Consider the following 14,483-nt stretch of genomic DNA (forward strand, 5'->3'; position numbering starts at 1 on the left):
CTCCGTCATCATATTCATGAAGGATTAAAAACTGAATATTTAACTGTGAAAGACCCTCTTGAATTATGAACTAATTTGAAGGATCGATATCACCACCTAAAATTTACGGTGTTACCAAAAGCCTGATATGACTGGATACACCTTTGATTTCAAGATTTTAAAACTGTGACAGAGTATAATTCTGCTGTGACAATTATGTGGAGATACTATCATTGATGATGACTTACTTGAGTAAACTCTTTCCACTTTTCATGCTTCAAATGTGTTATTACAACAACAATATCGTGAAAAGGGTTTAAGAAGTATTCTGAATTAATTACATGCCTACTTGTGGATGAGCAAAATAATACTTTGCTGATAAAAAATCATGAAGCCCGTCCACTAAGTCTGCTCCATTCTCTGAAGCGAATGTTGTAGCAGCAAATAATCAGCAGCAAATAATCAATTTGAATCAAGACAAAATAATTATCTCGGCCGTGGACATGGGTGAGGACGTGGAAGAGGATGAAACAATTATCGTAATCATGATGAAAATAAACATGAAAACAATTAAGTTCCTCAAAATAATCTTTCCATAGGTAAATCTAATATTTACCACCGGTGTGGTATGAAGGGTCATTGGACACGTGAATGTCCTATGCCCGATCATTTTGTGAAACTTTATCAAGCCTCTCTCAAAAGAAGAGATAATAATGTAAAGGCACACTTGAATTTTCAGAATGATGATGATGAAGCAACTCCCTCAAATAAATATGAAGATATTGAGGTGAATTTTGCTTATAAAGATGATCCTTTCAAAGATCTACTAAATATTACTCATTTGGAAGCTGGAGATTTTATGAATGTTGACTGAAGAATTGATCATCTAACTAGGGATAAAAATAGTTATTTTTTTATTATGTTTGATATTATGTTGTCCTTCGTAAAAATGTTTCTTAAGGCAGTACAGTTTCTTAAGTTTCCTATGTTGTTAGTTTTTTACATTCTTATCATGTATCTTTTTGTTTATGAAGAATATGGAAATTCTCCAGTCATCAGTTGGATCTAAAAATAATTATGATGATATATGTCTTATTGATAGTGCCACAACACACACTATTTTAAGAGATAAGAAATATTTCTCTTATTTGATTATGAAAGAAGCTAATGTTAATACAATATCTGATAGTACAAGATTAATTGAAGGATTCAGAAAAACTAAAGTTATTCTTGTCAGAGGAATAAATTTAACAATGAATGAAGCATTATATTGTAGTAAGTCTCAAAGAAACTTATTAAGTTTCAAAGACATTCGTCAAAATGATTATCATATTGAGATTACAAATGATGAAAAAAATGAATATCTTTACATTACTACAATAATGTTGGGCAAAAAGTTTATGCTTGAAAAGTTACCTGCTCTTTCATCTAGCTTATACTTCACAAGTATTAGCAAGGTTGAAACACATGCCATAGTAAATCAAAGGTTTACTAACTCAAATGATTTTATTATTTGGCATGACCGGTTGGGCCATCCCGATTCTAATATGATGCGCAAAATAATTGAGAGTTCACATGAAAACTCTTTGAAGAACCAAAAAATTCTTCAATTTAAAGAATTCTCTTATACTACATGTTCTCAAGGCAAATTGATTACTAGACCATCAGTAATCAAAGTAGGAAATGAATCCCCAGCATTTCTGGAACGTATACAGGGTGATATATGTGGGACCATTCACCCATCATGTGGACCATTTAAATATTATATGGTTTTAATAGATACATCTACAAGATGGCCACATATGTGCTTATTATCAACTCGTAATATGACATTTGCGAGATTATTTGCTCAAATAATCAAGTTAAGAGCATAATTTCCAGATTATGCAATAAAGACAATTCATTAATACTAGCGAGTTCAAATCTCAAGAATTTAATGATTATTGTTTGTCTACTGGGATAACAGTTGAGCATCCGGTTGCTCATATTCATACTCAAAATGGTCTAGCAGAATCATTAATTAAATGTCTCCAATTAATTGCTAGACCAATGCTTATGAGAACAAAATTTCCCATTTCATTATGGGGTCATGCTATTTTGCATGCAGCAAGTCTTGTGCGGATCAGACCCACAAGTTATCATAAAATCTCCTCATTAGAATTGTCTTTTGGTCAGGAGCCGAATATTTCTCATCTTAGAATATTTGGATGTGTAGTATATGTTCCAATTGCTTTACCACAACGCACAAAAATGGTACCCCAAAGAAGAATGGGGATATATGTTGGGTATGAATCTCCTTCTATCATAAAATATTTGAAATCTATGACTGCAGATTTATTTACTGCAAGATTTATTGATTGTCATTTTGATGAATTAGTTGTAACACCTCGGAATTTTTTTCGCAAAGATTCAAATATTTCTTCACGTGTGTGTAGACTCGAACTGAAGGGCTTGTAATTTTATATATGAGTTAGAACCAATCCCTAAGTATTTGAAGTGTGTTAGATGTGTTTAGGGGTCATAAGGGATCTCTAACACCAAACCGAATCCAAAGAATTCCAATCGATTAAGTTTTCGGATGAGTTAGTATAAGGATCAACTTCAAACGACCATATCTCCTAGAATATAATGAACTGGGTGGCCCATGACCTACCAAATTAAAGGTCTTTGAGTCTTCTTTACAACGCCACCAAGACTGTAAATTTTGGAGTTCGGAGTCAAAGGTTATGCCTATCCTAAGATGAACTAGTACTGCAAGAATTTCAGGCCTGGGTTATAACTGCAGGAAACCTGGGCTTGGCGCCGCAGTGGTGCGATGTGCCACTATAGCACCAGGAACCAGCCTCAGTAGTTTGATCTCTGGCGCGGCGTGCCACTATTGGATGTGCAGGGTTTTTAAGCCTATTTTCCAGAACCCAGAAAACTTAGGCTTGGCGCTGTAAGGGCGCGACGCACCACTATAGCACCATAAAACAACCTCAGTAGTTTGTTCCTTGGCGCGACACGCCACTATCAGATGTGCATGTTTTAAGCCTATATACACTATTTTTGAGTTTAAAGAATGATTATTTTCATCTATGATTTAAGAAGAGTATTTAAATGAGTTGAGTTTGAGAAGTCTTTTAATTATTTTTGAACATGAGTATTTTGAGTATAAATGAGTTGAGCATTTTTACTTTAAAATATCGATTTTGAGATTGAGTTGAGATTGTATAAATTTTAAAGAGAAGAGTTTGATGATTTGAGATGAGTCGATTTGAAAGAAGGTCTAATGAGGCCAGATTTGATTTGAGTTTTAAAAAGAGTCCAATGAGACTAAATGAGTATTTTGAGTATTTTACTCACTTGATAAATATGAGAATATTGAGTCTTGGAAGGAGTATCGAGCACCGAATTGGGTAAGAGTATAGTCCATACTCGAACCAATAAACTACGTTGCCAAACGTAGGAGAGGATTGAACCGTTAAAGTCGGATGTTTCCCAAATTATTGTCCTGACATGATAGGACTTGGTTGTATTGGATCCATGATTGGTTGATTCGTTCATACTCTGGCAAAGTATGAATGGACGCGGCAACAACGTTAGCTTGTTGTACTATCACTCGCTCATATGGTGATAGTTGTCGGTTAGAGAAACTCCCAAATTGAGTGGATTGTGCATGATATGATTGATTTGATTGAGATTGTTTGATGATTGAATTGGATTGTATAACATTACTAAGTTCTAATTTGCATATTTATTTAGTTGAGTCCTTTGACTTGATTGTTGAGTTTATTGTTGAATTGATTGCATATGATTGGATTGGATTGGATTGGTTACGCGATATGATTGGATTGGATCGGATTGTACATGATTGGATGGGATTGAATTGTAAATGATTTGATTGAACTGTATTGTATATGATTGGATTGGATTGTATGGTATATGATTGGTCTCTGTCTAAAATGTATTCTTACTTTAGACTTATGACACTTTGATTGAGTCTCTCTTATCTTTCTGGTTTTGAGATATTTGAACCAACGTTATTCTTCCTTGAGGTATGTTTTATTCTGCCATATTACATACTCGTACATTCCATGTACTGACATCTATTTGGACCTGCATCATTTCATGATGCAGAGACAGGTTTAAGAGATCGTCAATAGAAGCACCATTGAGGATCTATGCACATTCAGCGTATTAGTGAGTCCTTCCCTACATTCGGAGGACACCGCTTATGTATTCTTGCGTCGAGTTAGCCCTTTTTATTTTAATTTGAGATAGCCATAAGCATGTCATTGGCACCAATTAGATAGTAGAGATAGAGGCTTCATAGACTAGATAGTGATGGGTCGATCGAGTATTTTATTTCCTTAAATCATTTTTGTCAAACTATTTTAAACGACATAGATTGGAGTTGATTTGTTGGCCCCTGACCTTTCTTTCTTGAGTTAGAATCGTTGATTTGGATTGCCCACTAAATTATTTCTTTATTTTAAATTTTCCGCTGATTGATTGATATGAACAGATGTATGATTGGATCAAGTGGTTCGCTTGGGGACCAGCAATGGTCTTCGAGTGTCGGTCACGTCTAGGTACCCTCTCAGGGCATGACATTAATATACTCAACATTAGGGGGAGAAAATAAGCAGCTGAAAAGAAAAATAGATTGGAATGCATTATCACTATCTCATTTAGATCCTTGTACAAATAAATGTGAACTAGAAGTTCAAAAGATAATTCATTTGCAAAATATTGCAAATCAACTGCCAGGTGCATTCACTGACCTATCAAGAGTTACTAAATCTCATATTTCAGCTGCTAATGCTCCAATTCGAGTTGATGTCCCAGTAAGATAATTAATTAATGCAAATGAGTCTAAACCACATTTAAAATATGGTAGATCGATGGGTTTCAAAGATAAAAGTCCTCGAAAAAGAAAAAAGAGCAAACAATCAAGATGGTCATGATATGAAAAATCTTGCTCAAGAAAAGCGAGGAGACATAACAATTAATAAGACCTTGGAAGAGGTTAAGACGCCTAAAAATGATAAAGAAATTTCAATAAATTATGTCTCATAAGGAAAAATATAGAACTGAAATAATGTAATTATCGATAATAGTTTTGCTTATAATGTTGCTATTAAAATAATACAAAAAAATAGGGATCTTGAATCAAGATCTGTCGATGAATGTAGATAGAGGAATGATTGGCTGAAATGGAAAGATGCAATTCAAGTTGAATTAGCTTTGCTTGAAAAACACAAAGTTTTTGGACTGATAGTCCAAATACCTAAAGGTATAAAATCAGTGGGGTACAAATGGGTCTTTGTACGAAAAAAAATGAGAAAAATGAAGTCGTAAGATATAAAACACGACTTGTGGCACAAAATTTTTCGTTAAGACCCGACATTGATTATATGGAAACATATTCTCCTATGGTGGATGCAATTACTTTCAGGTATCTTATAAATCTGTCAGTTCATGAAAAACTTGGCATGCATCTGATGGATGTCGTTACAACCTATTTATATGGTTCTCTGGATAACGATATTTTTATAAAAATTCCTAAAGAATTTAAAATGTCTAAAATATATAAAGATTCTCGGGAAACTTGTTCAATAAAACTTCAAAAATCATTATATGTGCTAAAACAATTAGGGCGAATGCGGTACAATTGTCTTAGCGAATATTTGCTAAAAGAAGAATATAAAAATGATCCAATTTGCTCTTGTGTCTTTATGAAAAGGTCTGGATCTGAAGTTTTTCATATTAGCAGTATATGTTGATGATTTAAATATTATCGAAACTCCTGAAGAAGTTTCAAAGGTAGTAAAATATCTGAAAAGGGAATTTGAAATAAAAGACCTCGGAATGATAAAATGTTGTCTTGGTCTACAAATTGAATATTTTACAAATGAGATATTTGTCCATTAATCAACATATACAGAAAATATTTTAAGAAGATTTTACATGGATTAAGCACACCCACTAAATACCCCAATGGTTGTGAGATCTCTTGATATTAATAAAGATCAATTTCGACCTCATAAAAATAATGAAGAGCTTGTTGGTGCTGAAATACCATACCTTAGTGCAATTGGTGCATTAATGTATCTTGCCAACAATTCTAGATCAGATATAGCTTTTTCAGTAAACTTGTTAACAAGATTTAGTTCTTCTCCAACACGAAGACACTGGAATGGAATTAAGCATATATTTAGATACCTCCGATGGATCACAGATATGAGATTATTTTACTCAAATTAATCCACGTCAAAATTGATTGGTTATGCAGATGCAGGATATTTGTCTGATCCTCATAAAGGTCGATCGCAAATGGGTTATTTATTTACATTGGTGGTATAGCTATATCATGGTGTTCAACAAAGCAAACTATGATTGCCACTTCTTCAAATCATGCATAGATAATAGCCATTTATGAAGCAAGTCGAGAATGTGTTTGATTAAGATCAATAACTCAACACATTCAAGAAATGTGTGACATTTCTTTGATAAGAGATGCTCCAACAATATTGTATGAAGACAATGTTGTATGTATAGCTCAATTAAAGGGAGGATAAATCGAAGGAGACAGAACAAAACATCTTTCATCAAAATTCTTTTTTACCCCTGATCTTCAAAAAAAAGGTGAAATAGATGTTCAACAAGTTCGTTCAAGTGATAATTTAGCAGACATGTTTACCAAGGCATTGCCAACTTCAACTTTTGAGAAATTGAGATACAAGATTGGAATGAATCATCTTTGAGATATTAAATGATGTCTTCATCAAGGGGAGTATAATACGAGCCACACTCTTTTTCCTTAATCTAGGTTTTGTCTCACTGAATTTTTCTTGCAAGGTTTTTAAGGTGTACTCTTTTTCCTTCATTAGATTTTTTCTCACTAGGTTTTTCCTAATAAGATTTTAACGAGAAACAACATCTATGGGGGTTCAGAATAACTACTATATATATTATTTCTTGTAAAATTTTTAATGAAGCACACTATACGTGGACGTCCAAGGAGGAGTATTATGAAAGTGAATGTCCACTATGGACGCCCCTTTCCCTTTTTCCTCATTTTCTTCCTTCTTTTACTTTTCTCTCTACTTCAATTTGTCCCCTCCCCCACTTGTATATTTTTTCATTCGCAGTGGCTATTTATAGACACTACAATTATACAACAAGAGCAGATAAGAAATTCTTTTAATTCTCTCATTCTCTTACTATCTCTTTTCTTAATAAATTGCTAAGTTAATTTATTTTATAACAATATTTTTATTTTTTAAACTAATTATTTTTTGTTTCTTTTCAAAAATCTAATGTATTTTCAAATTCAATTATTATTAGTCTTTCAATTCAAAACTTTTATTACAATATTTATTAACTTTGTCCTAAAATTGCCAAGTGGCTCTTCAAAAGCTTGCCACTTGGCTTAACCACATTGCAAGCTACTCCATTTTATTATATATATATATAAATGATCTAGTTTGACTTGATACGATTATTTTATTATTTTAAATATCTATTACAAAAAAATATAATTTTATTTTTATTTTTATTAAATTGAAATATCCATATTCAAATTTTCAATCAACATTATACATAGATAATAACAAATAAATTAAATATTAATATAATATTAACATGATGATTTAAATATAATTAAAAATATCAAAAAATTTAAAAATTATTCCATAAATTAAATCAATACATACGAAAAATTCACCACAAAATAAATAAAATCCTTCGTACATCACAAAAATTTTCAGCGATTTCATCCCTAATTTTGTCACGCAATATATCCATAACAATAGTAGATTTGTCTTGTATTTCTGGAACGTATACGTGAATTTTCATCTTCTTCTTCGATCTCTATGATAATGTTTTCATTAGAATAATAGGAGTCAATTCCATAAATGGTCACCCAAGTTTAGAGAATTGCCTTTAAATATCACTTTTATTTCATTTAGGACACAAATATCACCCAACTATCATATTTTTTCTCAAAATATACTAAACACTTCAAAAATCTCTTTTTCTCCTAGTTGGCATGCCATGTCATTTAAGCCTTAATTTTTAATAATAAACTTATTTAATTCATTTAATTAAAATTATAATCTTATTCATTATTTTTTTTTAAAAAATAATTGGTTTATTAAGAAGGAATGCATGCTTCTGAATCTTTTTTGGTGCTTAAACTTTATATTATTTTCCTAAATAATCACGCATGTTTTGAAAATTGGCTACACAAATAACTTTTATTTTTTTAAAGACAATTGTAATCATTTACAATTTATTAAATATAAATTTATATAATGGTTCAATTTATATTAAATTCAAGATATATTAGTCCAAATAAATATTTTGGATTAATAAAATTGGGTCAATTATTTAAGCCCAATAAATGTGGATTTAATTAAAAATCTAAATCCATTGATTTGGCCTATAAAGATGACCCACTTTGTTAAGCCCATTATCATCTTATCCTAGAGGCCCATTTTCATGCCACATGTCAAAATCATGTGACAACTTAAGTCAAATTAAATACGCCACTAGAATTATGCCATGTGTCAAAGTTAGGTGGCAATCCAAGTCAAATTAAATAAGCCACTAAAATCATGCCACATGTCAAAGTTATGCGGAAATCTAAGTCAAATTAAATGAGCCACTAGAATAATGCCACGTGTCTATATGACATGTTCTGACCAATCAAATTAAAACTCTTCAACAAAGAAATCTGATTGGTCAGTTCTGTAACACCCCTTAAAATGTTATTGATTCATGGATCCTTTCATTCATGAAGTCCAAATAAATTATCAAAAAAACTATTTAATTCAAGCATGAAACTTTATGGATTTTCATATCATGATTCTAATTGCATAGATTATTAAATATTTGAAGTTTAATCACCTATCTTATGTTAGTTTATGTTGGCTCTTAAATGCATTAAATTTTTTTTGATTTATGAAAGGTCCTTATATGAAGACATAAAAATGTTTTAAAGTATTTTGATTATATTATGATCTCTCATGCCTAAAGTATTTTGATCATAATTATTTCTCTCATTACTAAAGTATTTTGATTATATTATGATCTCTCATGCCTAAAAATATTTTTATCATATTATGATCTCTCATTACTAAAGTATTTTGATCATAATTATGTTCTATAATGACTAAAGTATTTTGATTATATTATGATCTCTCATGTCTAAAGTATTTTGATCATAATTATTTCTCTCATGACTAAAGTATTTTGATTATATTATGTTCTCTCATGACTAAAATAATTTGATCATGTTCTAAAGTATTTTGATCATATTCTAAAAGTATTTTGATCATGTTCTCTAATGACTAAAGTATTTTTATCATATTCTAAAGTATTTTGATCATGTTCTAAAGTATTTTGATCATGTTCTCTCATACCTAAAGTAATTTGGGCATAACTTTTCATAGGATGGTCCAAATTAGGTGATTCAAATTTCTGAGTAACCACAACATCATTACCTACAACTTTCATGAAGAACACATCTTAAGATTCGGAGTTTAAGTAGATCAAATAAATTGATCTTTTCAAGATATAGTACTGTGACGGAATGAAGTATTTGTAGAATAAAATTCATATCTCGATGTAGAATTCTCCAAATCAGATGATTCTTGAACTAACTGAAACTAGACTTCTATATCTATAATTCTTATGAAGACACTAAATTCTAATAAGGAATTTATCTTATTCAAACGCAGCTTCGAAAATGGATATTCCGTTAAAAGAGATTTCATCTCACATACCATAGAAAAATCTAGAACCATTTGACATCATCAATGACATCAAAATTCTTCATTGAATTTTCAAGATCATCCTTTATGATTATGTTTATTTATTGTTAGGTCCCTCCTCCACACCTATAAATACCCACCTTATTTCCTCATTTTATTCACCAAGCTTTCTTAAGCAACTCTTCTCTCTATATACTTCTTTACTCCTTCTCAAATATAGTTTTAGTTTTAGTAGTATAAAAATACTACTCTGGTGATTCTTATACTCCGGGTAGTACACAAAACAAACCGGTGAGAAGAAAAGGCTAGGGGTCCAAGAGTGTTCCAATTCGAAGTAAAGCTTTCGATTTAAGGTATGTAAGACTTTCATAGCATTGGATTGAGTTCGTCCATGCACCCAATATTTAAATTCATTATAATTGAGTTTTATCCAAATCTTGAATTCTAAATAAATTAATTCTTCTTCTATTGATTTTGATATATTTATGCATTAATACTATTATTATTGTTATCTCTCATATTATTGGAATTATTATTCATGCCTACTTTCCCATAAATCCTAATTGATTTGATGTTCATGAATATTTTTACACATGTTTTGAGTAAAGATGATGGTTTTTATTATTTTCATTGATAAAAAGAAAGTTATATGAATTAATACTATATATGTATTTTATTGAGTTTTGAAAAAGCAAAAGAGTTGAGTTTGAATGAATTGAGCAAATGATATTTTGAGCAAGATGTTTTAATGAGATGTAAATGATGTTTTTGGAAGTATAATGATTGATGAACATGAAATGAGATGAGTTTGATGATTTAAATTAAAGTCCAATGAGACTAGATGATGAGTTTAGTATGAGCACATATTTTGGGAGTAGTATTGAGCACCGAGTTGGGTAAGAGTTTAATTGACTCAAACCCCAGAACTACGTAGCCAGCGTAGGATGGAGGCTATGCCTCTTAAGTCCCAAAAAGAGGACTCTGATGAGTGGATCCAAGATAGTGATGTCCTTTACCCTGGCAAGGTATTGGATGGATGTGGCAACGACATCGCTTCGTTGTATCATTGCTAGCTCATAAGTGATGGTTGTCGGTTAGAAAAACTCCTAACTGAGTAAGCATTGCTTATTACTATTATTTTTATTATTATATTTTAAACTTGCATTACATATTGATGTTGAGATGATGTTGAGTTCTGAGCTGAGTTTTCTTGAGAGGAGTTTCTTGATATCTGTCCTTACCTTCCTGCCATTTTACATACTCGTACATTCCACGTACTGACGTCATTCGACCTGCATCATTTTATGATGCAGATACAAGTGTTAGAGATCCTCAATAGGTGCATCGTTGAAGATCATTTCTTTTCGGCTATTTGGTGAGTCCTTCTTGTATTCGAAGGAACTCCTTATCCTTTTATTATTGTTGAGTGTGATGTTTCTTTTGAGGTAGCCATGGACATGTCATTGGCACCATCTAAGAGTATTAGAGGCTTCATAGACAGAGTTTGATGATGTAATCCGGGTAGTTCTCCTTAGAAACTACTTCTTCTAAGAATTATCATTTTTTTTCTTTTAATATTGATGATGACAAGCCCATATTAGTATTCTTAAGTCTTCCGCTGATGAACAAATGAGTAATGAGACCAAGTGGTTCTCTCAGAAGCCAAAGATGGTTTCTGAGTGCCGGCCACGCCTAGGGTACCCTCTCGGGGCGTGACAAGTTCAAATCAACCAATCAAATCACACCCTCATACCACTCCCTACAACTATAAATAGGGGTCCTCATTATTCTGAAAAGGTTTTTTTTTCAAGAACAAGAAGCAAGAAGAGAGCTCGTGGATCAATAACCGCAAATTCTCTACAAAGCTACAAAGTTCAAGTAATCAAATTTAAGTTCAAGTTCAAGATCAAGAACGAAGAAGAATATCAAGAAGATCAAGATCAAGTTACTTGTTCATATTACTATTCGTCATAACTATACAAGTGTTCGTGACGAATAATTCAAATCCAAATTTGAAGACGAAGATTCAAGATCAAGCTATTCAAGCCCTTGACTCTAAATCAAATTCAAGTTCAACGTGTTTCATATTATTTGAAGAATCAGAGGATTATCATAGAGATTGTAACACGCACTACATTTTAAAATCAAATATTACACTTTGTTACTCTAATTTTCCAGTCTTGATTATTTATTTTTCTCGGCTCAAAAATTTATTGTTTACAAATTTTGGCACACCCAGTGGAACAATCTTTACCTCTCATCTCTTTACATCGATCATCAAACTTCAAGAATACTTAAAATGACATCTAAGAAGTTTGACTCCAGGGCTATTATTGCTAAAACTACTTATTCCAAGTTCTTCTCTGAGGTGGAGAACATACTAGATGCGACTTTGAGAAGTTTGGGACCCATCACTAGGAACAGAGCAAACTTGCTAGGATAACAAGCACTCCAAGTGTCGTCTGCATCGGTTTTTATTTTTGATCCTTCATCTTCAAAGGGGGCAAGATTCTTTCCGAATGAATTAGAAGAATGAGAGAATATAGCTCATATTGTTGAAAGGATGTTGGCTTGACTTAGTCCTTTTAACACAAGGAATTGCACTATTCAAGATGAAGATGATGTCCTTATCACTAGATCTGCCCCAGTCATTCTACGTAACTTATTTCAGACAAATTTCAATTTAAGGGAAAATCCATGTTTTTCTCCATCATCCATAATGGCCATCCAAGCGATGATGACTAACACCTCAACTGTTGAAGAACAACAAGAAATTTTGACAAAGGCAATTGAAGGTCTAACAAAATATGTACAAGATCAAGATAATTGAATTATCAAGTTGACAGACAGAGTTGAGAACATTATGGAGGGGGACTCAAGTCATGCACCTAGAAAATGTCCGATGATATAAGAAAAGGGAGATTCAGTTACAAAGCAAATAAATATGGGTGATGAGCTGCAAATATCTGCTGAAGGAGGAATTCCCATTCATCAACTGAAGGACTTCATTATGGGAACCATCAAAGATAAGTATGACATGTCTTCAAAGTCATCATTTACGTATGCAAAGCCATACACTTCAAGAATCGATGTTTTGAAGATGCCTGCAGGTTATCAACCTCCAAAATTTCAACAATTTGACGGAAAGGGAAATCCAAAGCAACACATTGCCCATTTTGTTAAAACTTGCAATAATACTGGAACATATGGAGATTATCTGGTCAAGCAATTTATGCGCTCCTTACAACGAAATGCCTTTGACTGGTATACGGATCTCGAGGCAGGCTCTATTGATAGTTGGGAACAACTTGAGCATGAATTTCTTAATCATTTCTATAGCACAAGGCGTACTGTGAGCATGGTTGAACTCACAAATACACGTCAATGGGAAGATGAACCCATGATTGAGTTCATCAACCGATGGAGAAATACAAGCCCCAATTATAAGGATAGGCTTAGTGAAACCTCTGAAATAGAAATATATATTCAAGGAATGCGTTGGAGACTTCGTTATATCCTACAGGGTATTAAACCCAAATCATTTGAGGAACTAGCCACACGTACTCATGATATGGAGTTAAGCATGTCTGCAAGTGGGATTGAAGACCACGACTTTTCAGAATAATGCTGGTAGAAAGATGACTTTGAAGGAAATGTAGGCAAAAGAGTATCCTTTCTTGGACTCAGATGTTCCAACAATTTTTGAAGAGCTTCTGGCGTTAAAACTCTTTGAGCTACCTAAAATAAAGCATCCAGATGAGGCTGGGAGGACTAATGATCCAAATTACTGCAAATATCACCGTTTGATGGGCCATCCTATCAAAAAATGTTTTATCTTTAAGGAAAAGATCATGGACTTGGCTCGTGAAGGAAAGATATTGCTTGAAGATGAGAAGGAGAGTTCATATCAAGTCTCTGTCACTTTTGGTTCACTCGACCCCATAGTTCTTTGCAACTTTGTCGAAATACATAATAGTGGTGATGACCTAGCCACATCACCACCAAAGATGATTAAATTTGGTGACTTCAAACCAATAGATGTTAACGCATCATCGCTTGTTCCTTTGATAAATAAAGTAATAAGGGAAGATAAACCTCTAGAGAAAAACCAATCTTGCGGTGCTTATACTGATGATGAAGGATGGATTTTAGTGACACGACGAAGACGTTGTAAAACAAGCTTGCAAAGAGAACCAAGTAAGCAAGCGACTAAAGCAAAGATGAAGAAACTACCTAAAACTCAAAGGGTAAAGAAGAATGTAAAGAAGTCAAGAGTTGAAGGAAATTACTATCAAAAGCAACATCCTCCGATGACATTAGAGGAATTCTTGCCAAGTTGGTTTCGTGAAAAGATTTCTCATTGTGACACCAAGTCCTCATGTTGTAACATTGATAGAAATGAGACAATGGGAGAAAGATCATCACCATCATTACCTCCATCACATGAAGGCCTTATAAAGCCTCACTCTGAAGAAGTGGACACTTGTGATGCGAAGGTTACATTCACTAATGATGATCTTTTATTGGGTTAAGTGTTGCATAATCGTCCTTTATATATGGTAGGTTTTGTTCTTGGACATAAAGTAAATAGGATCATAGTGGATGATGGATCTGGGGTCAATATTCTCCCTATTCGTACTATAAAGGAACTTGGAATCCCGATAAATGAACTGTCTGAAAGTCGTCTAATGATTCAAGGATTTAACCAAGGGGGGCAGAGAGCAATTGGTGCCATCAAATTAG

This window comes from Solanum dulcamara, chromosome 7, assembly GCF_947179165.1.
Source record: "Solanum dulcamara chromosome 7, daSolDulc1.2, whole genome shotgun sequence".
In the NCBI taxonomy this organism is placed as follows: Eukaryota; Viridiplantae; Streptophyta; class Magnoliopsida; order Solanales; family Solanaceae; genus Solanum; species Solanum dulcamara.